Source organism: Helicoverpa zea, chromosome 17 (assembly GCF_022581195.2).
Source record: "Helicoverpa zea isolate HzStark_Cry1AcR chromosome 17, ilHelZeax1.1, whole genome shotgun sequence".
NCBI classification, from domain to species: Eukaryota; Metazoa; Arthropoda; class Insecta; order Lepidoptera; family Noctuidae; genus Helicoverpa; species Helicoverpa zea.
In genome coordinates, this window is record NC_061468.1 from 10,630,143 (window position 1) to 10,650,321 (window position 20,179).

Genomic DNA, 20,179 nt, shown 5'->3' on the forward strand with positions numbered 1-20,179 from the left:
CTGTCCAATTCTTCCTTCAAATAGAACCTTTCACACGGAAATTCGCGCCTTAACGGTAGTTACTGTCGCTAACTAATGCGAAATAACTGTCTGTCTGTATGACTTGACGACAGATTTTGTTACATTTTAAGTAAAATAATAATTGACTGGGTTTTCATATGAATTGAGTAGTTCTTTTTCTATACTAATATAATAACGAGGATTTGTTTGTCTATTTGTTTGTGCCCTAAAGGCTCAGAAACTACTGAAACGATTTGAAAAATTCTTTCACTTTTGGAAAGTTACACTCTCCCCAAGTTACATAGACTACCTATATTTTACGGCGTCCCATGAGAACTACTTCACGCGCCTGGTTAAAAATGTGTCCTATAACCTCCCTTGATAAAACGGCTAACAGTTTTTGAGATTAGCACATTAAAGCCAACAAACCAAACAACTCTCTAGCATTTTAATATTAGTATAGATTTATCTACTATAAGGCCGCAAGACGTAACTTTAGGACACCAGTAAATCCATATAAATTTATTACAAAAAGGTGTAGCCTATAAATGTTTGAACTCCCGTCGCCCGTAGTAATGCCATCACGAAGTATGTGCTCAGCATAGCCTTCAGTCATTGGATGGTCGTTACAGCTACTTTATCTGTCAGTCTATTTGTTTAGAACATTTACTTTAATTTTACAGGCTTTTTCTTGTGGCTTTATTTGCATTCTTCAAGAAATATTGAGGTAAAAAAATATCTGTGGGGACTGGTCAGTTGTCAGTATATTTTTCTCTAATCTGTATCTTTTATTTAGTAGTTGAATGAAAAGAAGTGTAAAACAAACAAACATCTAAATTGGGAATCTCCTCCTTTTTGAGAAGTCGGTTTAGAAGAATTGTTTAGCAACTATAGAATACACGGCTATTGCCTATCCTATATGCCAATTTATTTTAAGAACAATCCATCACCAGATTCTATTCTTCTCGACAACAAATACCTTTAGTGGTTCGCTCGTTTAAATATTCACAGAGACTGGACACTGGCGCCCCAAGTTTGATCTTACAAGCATTTACTACGTAATGTTCAAACATTCTTACGTTTTACTAGACAGTTATTTGTTTAACTATCCGTTTTACTACTTACGTATGAGGTAAGTAGTACGAGAGACCTCTTAAAGTCATGTGTTAGGGGTGTTAACAACTCTAGGAATTTAAGGTCGCGTTTTAACTGGCTTTTAAGCGAATATATGGCATTTTTCCGCGAATAGAATTTATTTAAATTGTGTTGATGTAATTCTTGTATGACCAATGGTCAAGTCGGCTGGATCATTAAAAATACTAATTTGTTCGACTTTTAATAAGTCGATCGTTTTTGAATGTCAAATATTTACAATTTTATCTAATACCTAATACATGTACAAAATGAATACCTCATGCTTGATTATTGCAAAGAAAGTTTATGTCTCATGGGGAAGACTCAAAAAACTACCGAAATTCAACAAACGCTCCAAAACTTTTACTCTTTCAAAAAAAGCTGGCAAAATCGACATCATCATCTGCCTAGCCTTTTCTAATAATAGAGACATCATATTATCTAATAACACAGAAATCAAGAAAGACAAAGATAATAATTTTGATGTAATTACAATAGCATTAGAAAGGACAGCTATGCACTATCATAGTGAAACAGTCATAGTTATTGCGTCACCCGATGACGTTGCAATGGAGAAAGGTGACAAGAAGGAAAAATTTGACGTTAAAATATAGAACTTGTATCTTCTGACATAAATACCATAATTGAAAAACGAGACTCAAGAAGATGTCCCGAAGAAATGTAAAGATTTGAACAGGATTTGAATGAAGAATTGGAGCCAGAAATGAAAAAGTTGCATTCATTTGAATAGAAGGGTAAGAAATTAATTTCAATAATGCATCTTTATATGTATGCTGAAACGCTTGAAACTAAATCAATTTACCACTAAGAATGTCAGAGAGTTAAAGCTGTCAAGATTCATTTGATCAATGTTGAATTATCCAAAACTGCTATAGAAGCAATATTTAGTCTAAACAAGAATGTACTGATATTTGCTTCTATAGAACTATTTCTGATTGCCCTACATACAATGTTAATAGATAAAGTTGTCTGTAAATCTCTCTGTATGACTCATATCAATACCTTCTAATTCAATAGACATAGAAATATGAATTTCCAACGTTATATTAACTATTAGTCATGTACTAGTTCTCATCCCAAATTCCATTCTTCTTGCATTCTTTAAGAGCACACTGCAAACTTTTAGTCGGCAGATAGTTTGTTTGGGCTCATACATCAGTATGAAGATGAATGGTAGTACGCACATTACAAAGTTTGGGTATTTATCAGGTATTAGACGGACTGAAAACTTTGATCGGAATGAAAAATTTTCTTTTATATAGAATATTTTTTGACAATCATTGGGTTAACTGTCGACCAACTGTTTAGTCTCCAGTGTGCTCTTAATTCAACAGTTCTAAGCATATTTGTGGTTGCTTAAGATAAATAAACACACAAACTTTCGTTTTCCATATTTACTCGGGTTTTGTGTTCACGTGAACACTGGCGTTAAACTAGGAGTATCTACATCTAACTCGTTTATCACAATGATATTTACTTTTTGCACGTAAGATATAAAATGATAACTATGACACAATTTTATCGATACGGACAAAATGTGTGAGATTACTTCTCTATTCGTGGACATGCAAATATTTACTGAACTTGTCTGATTGCGTATTGGAATCGTGTGTGGCTTTAAATATGAATCTTGTGTATATAGTATAATAAGTATTTTAAAGTTCAATAGTTCTTAAAATGTTAATCAATCAATCAATCAAGATGTGCGAAAAGATTAAGTATAAAGGTCTTTCTGACCTGTTGATTCTTTTAAGTCAATTACTCAGAATAATTCAGATGAAATTGACAATCTAAATAGGATGATGATGAGATAAAGTAAATCGTCCGATAATATTTATGTAAGATATCGAGATAAGGCTTTATATCAAAGTTCAGTCGATGACTGATCACACAGAAATATGCAGATAATGTAACGACAAGTACTTGATATATATTTCGTAAGCGTTGGACAATAACCAATCAGGTGCATTATCAACATGCATCATCTATCTCAGAAACTTCTGATCTGGCATCAAAAGTTCCGATACAATATTAAAGGCGGTATCTTATCGTCACACTCGATGCATTAGGTGTAACAGCTCTACGTTGAGAAACACTGCAAACACTCCTTCACCGCTCACTAATTTCCAATGCAAACATTATCAAAAAAGATACAGGTATCACTTATTGCGACTAAAATTGTTACCGACTATGAATGTCCACTTGGAACCAATACGAAAAGTTTGCACATTATGTATTGAAGTAAAAAAAACTGATAGCTTACTTTGAACTAAGTTAATATCACTTGAAGCAATCCTGCATCCGATTACACACTGGTTCCGACTGGACACCCACAAGAGACAAAACGGAAAAAGTTGCAGAAAAAAATATGTTTACTTTTTTACTCACTTTTTTTATTCCGAAATGCGAACAACACTACACTGAACGTTTACGAACGTAAATTTTATTGAGCGACCGAATGTAGCGCGTACCGTTTGACACCGGCGTGCGTTCTGCCTCGCGTACGATTCTCGTTTGGTCTTTCCGCTTCACGCTTGACGTTTTTATGGATCAGTCAACGCTGTGATTGGCCGAGGCGACGAGCCCGTCGCTACGTCATACGAAAGCCTTTAGGGCTCACGCAACCGATAGATTTTTACTACAGTTTGGCAATTCGTATAGAGTTGTAGCACTGTGCAGTTGGATTCACTTGTTGGAGTCAAGTTTACTTAGGTGGAGTTTTGTCGAATCGGATCCGTTTTAAAACTCTCAAAATACGGCTCCGGATATTATATTCGTACACTTTTATGAAATACGTTTTGATTTTAAGCTTTTTTACTTTGCATCGTATGTATATAAATATGTATAATAATTTAAAGTATAAACAAATACGAAATAGAAATACGAATCTCAATCAAACAACTCACAAACTATAATAATATCACCACAACCACAATTAATCCGAATTAAAATCCGAGCACTACAGAACACCTAACGAAACGCACAGACCGTCTAAAAATACAACCCAGTGTTTAACACGAAAAAAAAACCGTCCAAAATTTCGACTAAAAGTTTTACTCACCCAAGTGTTATAAGAATACGTTTATTCGTCAAATCCAGTGAGTAGCACGGTCACTAACGTCTCGTCGAAGCTCTGATTGCTTGCCGACTAACGTGCGCTCTGTCTCTCTGAAATACGCGAGTACATCGCACCATTGTTTTGTCTCTCTATACGTGCGCTGTGGCGTGTCCCTGTGTGCATCCGATCCATATTATGTATGCGTGTTATTAATTCCAACTTGTTCAATTTTTGGTGATTAATTAATCGCTTATTTTGTGGTTGGGTGATGTAATTAATTTAAATTATTCAATAATGTAATGTTATATTAATTACAATTTATCGTTTGAAAAACAATGTCAATAAATACTCGGTATTAAACTTTCTATAATATTGACAAAAAGTTACCTAAAATTCATCTTTGTTAATTTTTCGAGCAGAACCGCAGACAAAAGCTAGTACATAATAAAGTAAGATGATGCACTAAGCGCCTGTATTCCGAGTGGCATTAAACGAAAGTACCCACTGTGACGTCAATGACTGTGTCTGACAAAATCGGGTGTTGGTCACCTTAAGCCGTCGGTCTAGTGACTGACAACCATTAGAAGTGTCCCACTGCTGGGCACAGGCCTTCTCTCACATAGAGAAGGATTGAGCGTTAATCACCACGCTTACTCAATGCGGGTTCATGATTTCAGTCTTTACAGTCCAGGTTTCTTCGAGGCAAATATATTCGGGATAGCTAGTTTGTTTTGAAGATTCGGAATTTTAAGGTGTGCAACTCAAAGTGCCCGATTAGATGCATGCTAAGATAATGAGAATTTTCTCGGAAACGATAAGGCAGCCTTCGACTTGTCACTCTATAATCTACTGTGTCACATGCACAGAGGTAATTCAGTGTCAAAGCAATTTTGTATTTACCTATGTTAAGTGAGTACGTACCTGTAGTACTGTATCTAGTTTTTTTCCAGGGTGATACCAAAATAGTCCACTGGGACGTCACAAAAATAGCCGATATTTAAAAGAGAACCTCTTTTTAACACGTCAATGAAGAATGATAAAATCTAAATTACTGAATTCTAGGTAAAACAGACGTAATAAAAACCAAGTGTGTCATAATTGCTAGTTGATGCCATCAAGTTAATATGGGCGCGGTGACTATTTTGGGCGTAGAACTTCAAAGAAAAAATACTATTTAGGTAATGAAAAAAACTTTGAAACTATCACTGATATCAGTAGCTATCAGTGAGATGGAAAACCGATTACTTAAGGCTCTAGATTAAGATGAAGATGGATAAAAACGATAAAATGAAATGCAGACACAATTTGCTTATCTATAGATATTGTGTATTGGCGCCACTGAAAGATGACGCGATATTATGAAAGCTTTATCTCTGACTAGCTTCCACCCGCGGTTTCACCCACGTACCGTGGGTAGGTACTCATCGCACCCGGATAAACCGTAGCCTTCTTTGACAAATGGGCTATCTAACACCGAATGAATTTTTCAAATCGGAGATAGCGCTTTCAAACAATCTAGCAAAATCTACATCCTTTTAAAATTAGTAGTGATATTTCACTCTCTTCCAGATTTACTTAGCTATTTTAGGACGACCTGTCAAAAAAATCACGCGTTACTGTCACCGTGCCTCTTTCCAAAAGGGACTTGAACTAGTAGTGGGAGCTTACATAATTCCTTTTATAAAAAAGTATAATTGGGTACCTACCTTTGGCAAACAAGTTAGGTCATGTATTTATTATAACTAAAAGAATATGACAATTAAGTCATACTGTTTCACACGTTCAAAATAAACACAGCGCCGTTAATATTATTAATAAATGAGCAATAGTTTAATATTATTTAAGTAACAGATGAGTTTGTTTTGAAGTCTGCGGTCTTTTTATTGAGCTCCAAAGTTCACAAAAACGACAATAATGCGTTAAATAGCCGGGAAACCCAATATTATGTCGGCTTGTAGATTGTAAGTGATGAGAGAAATCGTCTATCTATGAGGCGTTAGTACACTTTTGTGAGTGCAATATAAATGAATAAATTATTTACCTAATTGAAATTTTCAGAATTTTCTCTACCTCAGATCAGGAACAATAACTACATATTATGGATTATATGGAAGCATCTTTTTTTCAACTGAATATTAAACATTGAAATAAGTAAATTTCATAACATATTAACTTAAATAAGTAGCAAAATACTTGAGTAACACCGCAAATAGCTAACCCAAAAGTTGGGATTAACTGCAAAAAATATACTACCATTCTCTTCATATATTTCTGACCGTAATTTTAAAGAACATTTTATTTTTAGTTTCACTACAAAGCCTAACAACTATATACGGAATCGGAACACAAACAGCCAAAATATTTATGTTTAATAAACAAGATTTCCTTGTTATCTGATAACAGTACAGTTACGTAGATTATGCATTTGTTGATATTTTATGACGTAAACACATGTGACTAATTTGTTTGAGTCAATATGAGGGATCTTACGGTCGTTGACGAAAATGTAGAGAATAGAAAATGTAGAAAATTGAATTTTAAACCATGTTAAAGACATGACCTTTCTTGGCAGTTGGTTAAAAATGACTTTCATTTCGATTTTGTAAACTCGGACTACGTAGATGTATGCATAATATGCACGCTATATATTAGTATTATATACTCATTTTCTATATTAATTTTGCAAAAACCCCACGTTAACTAAACAGTTTCAAAAGTGAGACGAAATTTTGTCGGAAACCCCAAAAAACATGAAACCGCAAGGCGCTAACATATAGGAAGTCCAAATCATTAGTCAGAAGATCTAACACGCTATTAATAAAAAGTATTCCGGCCAGACATTTAACTAAATTTGAAAAGGAGTGTCCCGCAACAACCGCAAATTAATAACGCTGACCAGATGAATCATAATATTTGGAAGTATATGACCATGACTTTGAACTGAGCAAGTCGGGTCGTGAACCACGGAAGCGTACAGGGTCATCAACGCATTTCACGTCCACTGATAGTAATTAGGCACTATTACTTGTACTTAATTTGTGGTGAAAGATCATGTAGACCTTGATGATTAATTTGATGTAAGAACTTGGGTCAATGAGGTGGAATGACCTGAGAAGTGGCAAAGTTTAAAACTTTCAGAAGGCGATATGGCTTTTGTGGGGACCACTACGTATAGCAGTGAATGATAGTATAGTTCGGCCATTCAGAGAATGCGTTCCTGACACGTCGCGATTGAACTGACGACGTAATAACATTCATTGATTATTGATATAATAATGTTGTTTTAATGCTCCTCAATTGTTAAAACGGTAAACAACCAGCAAAAATATTTTTATCGTAACTGCAACGCCATTGCAAAGTTACGTCGTCAGTTCAATCGCGACGTGTCAGGAACGCATTCTCTGAATGGCCGAACAATAATAAAAACAATGATGATCACGAAAAAGAATATGCCTGAACAAGAGAAAAGTATTAGATTCAAGAGGTGAAAGGTCCCTTAAATGATGACTGTGGCTACAGCCGTAGAAAGTGTCAATCTTTTAATAAAGAACTATCCCATTCCTTTTGCAATCCTCATGAATGCATTTTAGAAAATAATAACAATGAGACATAACCTCAAAACGCTAACTTAAGTGCAATAAAAAGCGCTGCAGCTATTTATGTATTCTGTTCAGCCTACTTACGCCGAAACTGAGATATTATCCTTTAGAATAAACACATTACCATGCAGCGTTTGAAGCGGCTGCAGGTACCATATCTAAACCTACACAGACCACGAATTTATGATAATGGAATGATCAGACTGCTTTTATACTTGGCGATTGTTTAGCTTTATGTCTTTGGTTTGATTCTGCAGTTGAGTTAGTTAGGTTACCTCATATTTCTATTTCTCAGTTCCAGTTTAAGTATTTACAGGGTTTGTATTCAGGTGACAGCTAGGAGCTTTCTTTGGATCTTAAACTTTATGGTCAACTTTTGACGCCTGACTGACTTTTTGAGGTCTTCTTCTTCTTTTTGTTTATGGCTCCTTCGTTGTTATCGAAGATTTTGCCAACGTCAAGGTAGGAAATGACACTGATCGGTTTTTTGTTTTTATGAACAATAATATCTAGTGACTACCAGTGTATTGAGGTCAAATCAGTGACGTATTTATTTCACAAATGTCATAAATGTTTTGAAATAAATGTCAAATGGCCTCTGACCGATAGCAAGCAGCTTTGAGAGCCACCATATCAATCATTGTTTGAAGACTAGCTGCCATACTAATCTAGATCATAATAGATAGACCAATGAATCATGACTTGGCATTCTACAGATATTTATACGGCTTACATTTCGTTGATAATTCAATAGTTTCAGGAAAAGGTTGATTTTTATCTTTCATTATGTGTCGCTTCTCTAGTTTTTATAAATTCTATATGAGCAACAAATCTGATTCATAAATAACAGGCTGATCCTATGTCACTCGGGGAATGCCACAAGGAAGTGTCCTAAGCCCACTTCAGTTACTGTAATAAAGAAACGAATGCATTTCTAAAGTAATTGTAAAAGTTATTACAATAAATTGAACATCGCGTGATGAACTAAACATTGATCAAGTGAGCCAGGTAAAGGAGGTTAATAGAATCAAACCTTTACAGTTATAACGTCATGCCTAAATAAATAATTTCCTTATTTTAATATATATAACAAGGAAACAAACGGACCCTTTATTTTTAAATTCTTATCGCTAGATAAGGACGTATTACGAGTTAATTTTGTAACACATTATAAAATAGGTTTCCGGAAAAAGTCTATGATCTGTGGAAATTTTTGATATAGTTTATCTAATGGCTGTATCTATGTAGGATGTGAAGAAGATATTTTGTTAAGACTGTTTGTAGGAAGAGACTAATAGTTGTCTAGTTACACGTGTAAATATTGTCCTTTCTTTTTCTTTGCCCTGCTGGAAAATTTATAGATTTTATGGTTAATTTTAATTGCATTAAATAATTCAAGGGAATAAAGTTAACTAAGCAAGAAAGAAGGAAAACATATTCAACAAATTTATTTTATTGTATTGTATTAGATTGTTGTTTTTCTTCCTGATAGCCATTCATTTTACTCTGAGGAAAAACTTTACACGGCTGCTGTACAGAAACTTACAGACACACGATGAAATTGTAGAATGCAAAGTAAAATAATTTTCTAACTACAGAAATTTTTATATTTAATTATAAATTAGGTATAGGCAAAGATTTGTAGATGGGTGACCGTTATCGTTATGTACCACCAATTAGATATAAAAACTCTGCGGAAAACCGTTAACAATTGCTAACCAAGATTAATCACATTGTAAGCATTTGAAAAATGTTGATATGAAATTAATTGTACATTGTATCATCATCCCTGCTTGTAGGTAATATTTAGAGACCCCAAATGAATCACACTTCCTCGTCGCATCTTTGTGAGGAAGTTTCCAGAAATATAGTGAATCAATTTTTGGCCCTCTGAGTTTCGATACGATTAATTTTAGGTTTATTAATTTTAGTCAAAGAAATAACCGTGAAAACCGTGACGTATTTAGCGGATATTTCCCATTCTATAGAATTGGCGTCAGTAACACAAAATGAACAACTGGCCAGGGGAACTAGGAAATTGGAGGCAACACTGGGTGGGCTTTTAGCCGGTAAGAGTCCGGCACACCCCCTCCACGGACCCCAGGTGGAGGGAAAACCATGAGGATTTTACCCTTGTTAAAAAAAGGGGATCTACTCTGCACCCAGATAAAAAGCAGTCAATAGCCGTGCAATAGCCTTTCTCATTAAATGGGTTATCTAACATTGGTCCAGTGCTTTCAGAGCACGTACAAACAAACGGTCATGCAAACAAATAATCTTTCAGCTTTATAGAATTAGTAAAGGTATATGATTATAGATTATGTAGCAGTACAGATATTATCTGTATTATATATCTGGAGAGAAAATAAGATGTAGTATTAAGATACAAACTTACTGCTTCCTTATGAAAACTCGAATGAATACTGTTTTAGCTAGTCATAACCTGTATACTTCAATAAATAAATTGTTATGTAATTCGTTGAAAACGAAGATTATTGACATTAATAAATTCGTGTTTGTATAAAAAATTAGCAGTTTTAGCTTCTATATCCTAATGAATGCATGATTTATCAATATAATGTGTTGATAATACAAATCTATCAAAAATGTGCAAATTAGAACTATTGTCATGTTATATAAGTTTGGGTGTAAATTTCATTGTGTTTGGTAATATTCCTCGTATTGATATCCTTGTTTGGGCTTTTATCATCTTCTTAATTTCTTCAAAAAACTTTGCATCAATCATAAAACTAAGCAATCATAAATCTAGCAAATCATCTGATAAATAAAAATATACTAATGACGGTAAGGTGATCTTCACACTGCCCCGCATCACGCTGCATCTTGCGTGTCGACGCACCTACGCGCGTTCCTGCGGGAGTGCAGATCTGCATCATCGTGCGGGTTTTTCACGCACTCACGCGCGTAGGTGCGTTTTGTAAATTCAGGCACAGCGAGTTCCATTTTCAAATATACACGTCACGCCCATTCAAAATCACGCGCGGCATTGCGGGATTCAGTGTGCCATACCTTGCGTCTCGCCCCGCACCTACGCGCGGGGGTGCGTGTTTCTCCGCATGTATGTGCGTGATCCGCATGAACGCGCGTGGATGCATTTTCAGTGTGTTGGACTATGCGTGTTTTCCATACAAACGGAGATATTTCCATACAACGGAAAAAAACGCATCCACGCACTACGCTGCATCATGCGGGGCAGTGTGATAATCGCCTAAAAAGCAAAGGCGAAGAAAAACATCTCGAGAAAACCTGAGCTGTAAAGTCTGAAATCACCAACGCGCCTTGAGTAAGCGTGGTGATTAACGCTCAATCCTTCTCTGTGTGAGAGGTAAACAGGCTGATGATGATGATGATTAATATGTTAACCTACGTAACTATGAAGAATATTTGAAATAAGAGAAAATAATGTAAGCGCGAAGCCTAATAGGTATGATGACTGATATCCAATTTTTTTCTTGAAACAGTTAGACTTAAGATCCGTTGTGCACACGAAATTTCAGATCATATAAGCCTAAACTAAACCAGTATAATCCACTATTGCCTACGTCACTGTGACGTCACTTCAAATCTCTTGGATTTTTCTCTTACCACAAAACATGACGTAAAGAAATGATTTTAAGAAACTGGTCTCTTTCTCCTAACCAATTATTTAAGAAGTAATTTATATATGTTTCAATATTGTGAGAAACAAACATTCTGATTGAGAACCGCCTCCTTTTTGGAGGTGGGTTAAAAAACTGATAAATTCATCTGCGCTAGGCAGAAATAGTTTCCATTCCCCAGAAATGCATCTGATTTTGAAATGTAATACAGAATTGTCGTAGGTATATAAATAAAGATATACCGCCACGTCTAAACAAAAAGAGTATATGGGAATTTAGATTTTCCGTTTATAAGATGAATCATTAGACAGGTAGACATTACACGAATTCATATTTTGTGTTGCAAGATTTTTTACCGGATCTGAACATCTTACGATTTCATTCAGGAAGCTTTTTCTACCTACTTATAATTTATTGATCGCAAAATATGAGTCAATTCATAGACAAAGTTGTACTCTATGATCCAGCTGGATCATATTAAGACGTATGAAACCTTTTTATCCCATTTATAGGTGGTCAAGTGAACAATTGCTTCCATTTTCAAATGTTATGCAACATTGACGTAGACTACGGGAATTCTGTGATGATTTAATGAGTCTACTGGTAGTTTGGTATTTAACTCCTTGTACTGTAATTACTCTGTGGATTTTTTCCGCTCTTCCGTTGTTCATTTATTCGGTTCGGATAGGTTTTTCATTTTTCTTTCAACTGACTTTTTTATAAACGTAGATTTGATTATTTTTTCTTGAGCAATCATATAATTGGTGCCAGCAGAATATAAATAAACCATAAGGTAATTCTAGAGCCACTAACTTAGTGGATCTATGATGTCTCTGAAGTTTTTTTTTTGGGAAAATGAGATTCTTTTTTTGAAAGAAAACATGATAAAAAAATTATATCCTTCTTCAATGATTGTCGATGGGAATTACCGTGTTTGCCAAATCAGTTAGATTTTGAGGTTTCGTGTTGAAATGAAAACTGAATTAAACCACGCCCCTGTCACGCCTTCTTCGTGACTATATGACTATAGATAGGTGAATATATCTATGTATATCTATACCTATAAATAATTAAATGTAGGTATAAATTACGCGCTTTGCTTCCGAACAAGCATAATTTTTAATGTTTCACCATGAATTCAGGAAAAAGCAAAACATAGATACGTGTTAAATCGGGGTATATAATAATTATCTAGTATCCATATGTATATTGTCTACCAACTGTTTTAAAAACGATAGAAGTACGAGTCGTGATGCAGATCTCTAGTTTTTTTCCTCAATCCAAGATAAATATCGAATATGGAAATATCCCTGCATTCTTTGTATACATTTTTTGTTGATAAACTTATTCATTTCCACTGCTAACTTTAATAACTCAATCAATAAATATAGCCTAATATGTAATAGCCACAAGTAGTGAAGGGATTCCGTAGACAAAAAAAAATATTTATTGTTAGCGCTATCTGCGCTTACTTACAGCACTGTCACCTAGGATATCATCATCCTCCGAGCCTTTTTCCCAATTATGTTGGGTTCGGCTTCCAGTCTAACCGGATTCAGCTGAGTACCAGTGCTGTACAAGAAGCGACTGCCTATCTGACCTCCTCAACCCAGTTACCCGGGCAACCCAATACCCCTTGGCTAGACTGGTGTCAGACTTACTGGCTTCTGTCTACCCGTAACGACTGCCAAGGATGTTCAATGACAGCCGGGACCTACAGTTTAACGTGCCATCCGAAACACAGTCAATGGTGTCTAAGATATACTTAGAAAGTACATACAAACTTGGAAAAGTTGCATTGGTACTTGCCTGACCTGGGATCGAACCCGCGCCCTCATACTTGAGAGGTTGGTCCTTTACCCACTAGGCGACCACGACTGTCACCTAGGATATAATATTAAAAAAACTGGAGAAAAATTTACGCTATTTTAATCATTTAGGTGCCTCTCTACATTGACACCACAAAATATAGAAAAAAACCTTCTCACGTGACCATATAGTTTTTAAGGGTTTAGGTGTTTGAACTACAGAACTCTTTGGTTTGCCTCGTTGGTCTACTGATCGCAAGCGCGGCTGCTGTGCCAGAGGTCTCGGGTTCGATTCCCGGGTCGGGCCGAAATCGCTTTGTGGGTTTTCTTAAACTTTCACAAAGCAGCCCGTAGTCTGGAAGTTGGTGATTGATTCACCCGTGCATCGGAGAGCACGTAAATGTCGGTCCTGCGCCTGATCTCTCTCCGGTCGTGTCGGATTGCCGTCCCATCGGGTTATGAGAGTAAAGGAATAGGGAGTGCACCTGTGTCTGCGCAAATGCTCGTGCACTATAATATGTCGTGCGCAGCTGGCTGATCTCCTTAGATGAGAACAGCCGCCGTGGCCGAAATCGGCCGTGGACGCCATTATTATTACAGAACTCTAAACGTATCCATTATAACATTGTAACATTTGTTGATTGACAGGCGTGAAATTTTCCACCTGTAGTTACGAGAAATTACTTTACCTGACTCACAGAGCGTTGGAACTTTAATCCAAACTTTTCCGTCATAACTACTAGGAAGTATATTATATACCCGTAATTTTTGTATACGTACCGAGTTAATCGCGGTCGAAATAATACAAATAGGTATAATTTCTAGGTACCGGTGAACGGACGCATGCCCTTGGTATTTCATTTGTATTACATTAATTGTAGTTTGAGTTGGTTCCGATTACTTGGGGATTGTTTCCGCTGAAAACGGCGAAGAATTAATTTATACTGATATAATAACGATTATTTGTTTGTTTGTTTGAAAGTGCTTATGTCTAGAATCCAGTGTTGGATATCGTATTAACCAGAATAGCTATATATAAGTTTTCGTAGCAGCAAAGTTATTGGCTAATCTATACTAATATTATAAAGCTGAAGAGTTTGTTTGTTTGTTTGAACGCGCTAATCTCAGGAACTACTGGTCCGATTTGAAAAATTCTTTCAGTATTAGATAGCCCATTTATCGAGGAAGGCTATAGAATTGACTTTTTATCCGGCTTACGAAATTCGTCGGCCGCGCGCGACTGTCGCGGACCTCGGCAGCGGCGCCATACATTTTCATAGGTTGACTATTGTCGCGCGCGGCCGACGACTGTCGTAAGCCGCGCGCGGCTGTCGTAGCCGCTATCCACGGAATTCTACCTTTAATACACGTGCGTAGCCTCTCCGTGCACCGCGGTGGAGCCGCGCCTTAAAAGTTATATACGTAACCGTTTTCTTAAAAGGATTCGCTATTTTCGAACTTTGAAGGCAATTGCGAAAAACGTCGTAACCTCTAGCAGTTACAAGAAATCTTAAAATAGCCACCGTGACTTAGTGTGTAGTTTACAAATACTTTCTCAAAACGACCGCAAGTAGTAAGTTCTGGGAAACACTAGTTGTAGTTAAACCGCAACTATACTAACTACGCTGACTCACGGTTACCTGAGAAATAAATCATAGTTATATGCAGGCTGAGGTTAAACAATCTATTTGTAAGTTATCGTGGGCTACTGCATGAATTTGTGCATCCTTTGTAAAAAGTGGTTTAGAGTTTGAAGACGTGTTTTCTGACAGTCAACATCGAAAAAGTGTCCATAGATTGAATTTACTATTTATGTTAGGCACGAGCTTACGTATAAGTAAAGTATTTATTGGTAGCTTTCAAACTGGTAACTTACTTTTAACTATAGCGATAACTGAACATACGCAGTTGTAAATTTTTGTGGTTCTCAAAAAAGTAGCTTACAGGTAGAGTAAAAATATTACAAAAATAAATAATGTAATAGCCCTGCCTGTACATATGCTACATTTTAACTGACGGCTGACGCAATAAAAACCCCGGTTACCAGGAGTCTAGGAAATTAAAAAGAAACTAGAACTTTGCCTTGAACTCGTTCGACTACTGGTTGTACTGAGGTATGTTTGAATAACCTTTTAAACGGCTCTAAATTAGACTTGCGGTTACAAGTTATGGAGCTTTTACGTCAACAGTTAGCAAACTTTAAGCGCTACTACAAACTGCAGACTAAACAGTCGGCCGACTTAGTTAGCAATTGTTTTTTTAAGGGCTTATTAAATTTGACTAAATTCAGTCGTCTAAATAGGTATGTCTAATTAGGTTTCTAAATGATTTATTGAAACCTACCTTCCTAAATGCGATTACATTTGACTGAATTTAGTGACTCAATCATTTAGACGACTGAATTTAGTCAAGTGTAATAAGCCCTTTACATTAAAGGGCTTATTACATAAAAACCTACCTTCCTAAATGTAATCGCATTTAGGAAGGTAGTTTTCATTAAATCATTTAGAAACCTAATTAGTCAAACCTAATTAGGCTACTGAATTTAGTCAAGTGTAATAAGCCCTTAATCTTGACTCCAATCAAAGATTTCGGTCTGATGCCGGCTAGATACCTGATCTTTGTTATGTGCGTACCATTCATCTTCATACTGATTTATGAGCCCAAACTATCGGCCGACTAAAAGTTTGCAGTCTACGGGTACTGTAAAAGTCGGATACCTGTAGAGTTTTGAACTGAGTTTTATTTTTCAGAGTTTACTTGTTGTTATATACTTGTTGTTATTTATTACTTTTCTTTCGTTAGGTTTCTTGTTTTTATTTAGGCACATAATAACACTGTTCTGTAGCTAAATTATTATATAACTCATATTTTTTAATCTTGTTGTAAGTTTGAAAGCTATTTTCTGTTTTTTTTACTACTTATTTATTTATTCCCTTACCTAACTACTACCAATATAGGTACTGAATATTACAATAAAAAGTAGAAAACACAGGTTGCTGTCGGCATTTGTGACGTCACGGCCTATGTGACGTTTTCTTGACGTAGCGGGTGTAACCGCTTGAATGAGACGTGCGTCTGTTATCGACGCATGCGCATGCAGATAGCATTTGCGGTCGTTATAATTTCCCATTATCCTCTTTTTTTAAGAGTAAAATATGAAAAAAATATCCGAAAATTATATTTGCGTTTGCGTCACATGTGTGTTTTATATTTCCTTTATCCTGTATATGTGCTTTTTCTATTTTATTCACAATAACCGTTAACTATATTTTCTTTTTTTTATATGAGTTGCTTATACCTAGTTGGTATCAACTAGAATCACGATTTCAGACTTTCTTAGTAAAAATAAAGTATCTCCTAAAAATAAAAAATAAAATAAAGTTTTTCCTTTAGCGTTACTCACAAAACAATCTCTGACGTAAATAACTTGAAAAAAAAAAACTGAGATACCGTATTAGAACTCCTTTTTTGAACTTAATACCTACTCAGGTTACAGGGGTGCCCCCAACAATTCAAAAAACTTCCTCAACCGTCGACACGTCACTAAACAGGCCTGCATCAGGCCTCATCTTCATTGATTCATCTGAACTGGCAACACAATAAAAAAGGTAAAAAAATCAAATATTTCCAGGGAGTGTTGCCATATCTGAGTCATTAGCAGGAAACTCATTATAGTTGGGGTACCTATAATTTTATTTTAAACGTGGCCTTACTCTTTTTTTGTGAAATGATTCAATGATTGTTTCCTGAATGAACGGAAAGCTATTAAAATGATTAAAAAACGTAATTTTAAAGCTAGAAGCAGTGGTCCAATATCTTGAAATACTGGAAATACTTTGGAGCCATTGAACATCCTTGGCAGTCGTTACGGGTAATCAGAAAGCAGCAAGTCCGACACCAGTCTTACCAAGGGGTATCGGGTTTACCAGGTAACTGGGTTGAGGAGGTCACATAGGGCAGTCGCTCCTTGTAAGACACTGGTACTCAGCTACATCCGATGAGACTGGAAGCCGAACTCAACATAGTTGAGAAAAGGTTCGAGAGATGACGGGAAAGACGATGTGAAATCACGCATTCCTGCAAATAATCTAAACTAGTGCAACCAGAACTGTATATATTAGACTATTTAACACGAATTACATGAGAATGTTCTACCAAAAAGCCTTAGCATAAACTAATAAACTTTAAAGTAAACACAATCACATTCTACAAACACTGCACTACCGAGAATGCATCGAAAATCTATGAATTTACGATATTTAGATAGAAATACTCCGACTGCAAGATTCAGTCTGTATTTATCTTACACTGTCAAGCCAAAATGAACTTTATTGTCTTAAAAATAAACGTCACGATCATGTTAATTCGTGTTCAATCAAAGGTATACGTGCGCACAGTCACATCACAGATACAGTTGCATAGGTCATTGTATTGTAATAATAATCCATCGATGGACTGTAATTAGTTCGTGGAAATCACTTTTGTGTGTATGTGTACACTCGTACCACGATTGTGCCCTTGTCTGTGGAAAGGATACATAGTTCTTCTTACACATTATGGTCAGTCAGGGCTCAAATCATCAGGAGACCATTCCATTTTCATTTAAGTATTCCATTTTTGATTTTGAGACTCACTGGTCCTTAAGTAATTTTTAAAGTATTCTTTTGAGATAGAAATGGGTCAGAATTTGAGTTTCATCTTACTGTTCTATTGCTATTTAAATGAATGATATCAATATCAAATGGCGACTTTCTAGTGTTAAATGTTATTAGTAAATTCATTTCGGTTATTAATGCATAAAATCAAACTAACGTATTTCCATTACTATAATACAATAGCCGAAGATCGAAAGGAGTGGAAAAGCCTTCTGCCCTGATGAAGCATGACAGAATCTCAGCATTATTATCATCATCATAATCGATAGCTGCATTAACAAGAGACTGGCCTTAAAACAACTAGACCATTTTTCATATATCCTTGAGTTACGACAAGTTTCAGTTAAAGATTATCCGGAATCAACCGCAAGATTTTCAGCAGATATTTTTATAAAATGCTTAAGAATCATGATACTCTATTACAGGTATTTCCCTAAGGCCATGTAATTGTACATAACAACTGCGTACGTATATAAAATTATTATTTTCATAATTTAGTGTAGCGCTCGAACGTCATAACGTTTTCGTCAACAAAAACGATCAGAATCATATGACTGCCTTTATATCAGGTATTAGTGCGGTATTTAAATGGTTTTTAACAAAATATTTGTATTAGAGTCTTGAGAAAGTTATATAGTATTGTACAAGCCCGCGAGTTTACTTGCTTCTGAAGTAATTATTTTAAACTACGGCTTATTACGTCTGTGCTTTCAGAAAAAAATCCTCATGGGTGTCATTTTGAAAAATCGCAGTTAGTTTTACCTCAAGTTTTCCTATTTTCCGGACAATTTATTGCACTCAAATCCTATCTAATAACCGAAGGATAGACAGATTTCCAAGACCTATTATAACATACAGAATAGAGTAGGTGTACTGCAAAGAGCACGTGCTTGCAAACAGAGAGACTACTTCTATCAGCCGAATACTGAAACGCTACTCAATTTTAAAGTCAACACCAAACATAATTCTATCACTGTTACAGTAACATACATGGCTGCGACACAAAGACTTAATGTACCTTAGACGTAAAGTTAAGTAACGTCTGAGTACTTCGAGGTAACTATAGTGTTTGCAATGATGCTCTGCAGGCATATAGGTAAGCGCCACGATTACTCATCCACTGCCGGCAGAACCGAGATAAAACAGATGCTGCAATATGGAGAGCAATATCTCGTGTAGCTATCTGATAATGTTAACTGTATAAATATAATAGTTATTTGAGAGATATGTCTGTTACAACTGTATTGTATTATGACAAACAGTTCACAGCATTGGTTTTGCATGCTTAGTTTGCGCTTTTGGTAATGACGTTTTTTTTTTATCAAAGGGCCAAAAGAACGTGTAACTGGACTGTGGAGGTCAGAAAAGCAGGCCCTGTAACTTAGGTTCTCAATGGCATCTTAGTAGACTCCAAGCCGAGTTTAACATATCATTGAGAAAAGGCTACGCAGATGGGCCAATATAAGAAAACGCAAAAATAACACAATTCGAAGCAATTTATATCACCATGTTTTAAATTAAAAACATTACCGTTACCACAGTATTACAAAATAAAACTGCGGGTTTCTCCAACCAATTGTTTAGATAAAATACTGTGAGAACCAACAGGGCTGTCTTGTAACTAATTTAATTAATACTTATTGCCAATCAAACCAGAATTATTTTAAGAAGTCGATGTTAGTCCCAATTAAAAGACCCTAAAACCCAGTCACTAATTAAAAGAATAAAAACCATGTACCTACATGTGTACGAAGGTGATACATATTTCTTATAAAATCTATATTTAGAGTGGGACTTTCCAAGATCCCTAAAATAAAGATATTTAAAGACCCACGACATTATGGTTCTCTTTTTAACCTGTGGTTACACCACAGACAACTGTTGAGTTAGGGATTTAGATAATCTCTTAGAATAAATATACAAAAAATCCTATATGCTGTTGATTCATACCTCTTTTACATAATTATAATTTATTCAAGTAACTAAAAGATCTTATCTCAAATAGAACTCAACAAAAATGATACAACTATTATATCTGTACTAGCTGTTCACTTCAGTTCCACCCAGGTCTTGAGGGAGAACTCCCCACACCGGGTAAAAAGTAGCTTTCGTTCTTTCTCAAATTCAAGACTATCTGTGTAACAATTTCCTTTTACATTGGTTCAATACTTTTGGCATAAAGGTACGACGGACAGAGTTACTATCGCATTTATAAATATAAGTAAGAATTATAGTATGTAGCTATAATCACCGATGAAAAATTTCATTCATTTCTTTAAGC

General features: G+C 35.6%; 1 protein-coding gene across 3 annotated transcripts in view; it reads right to left on the minus strand.

Moving 5' to 3' along the window:
* Window positions 1-20,179, minus strand: part of LOC124638566 (CHH-like protein) — a 68,073-nt gene that overhangs the window by 28,825 nt on the left and 19,069 nt on the right. The window contains exon 1 of one of the 3 annotated variants that reach the window (XR_006985376.1): window positions 3,544-3,657. The exons of the other annotated variants lie outside the window; for them this stretch is intronic. The gene's annotated coding sequence lies outside the window, so the exon portion shown is untranslated. Of the gene's footprint in view, window positions 1-3,543; window positions 3,658-20,179 lie in introns of those variants that run through there. 3 annotated transcript variants of the gene reach the window in all.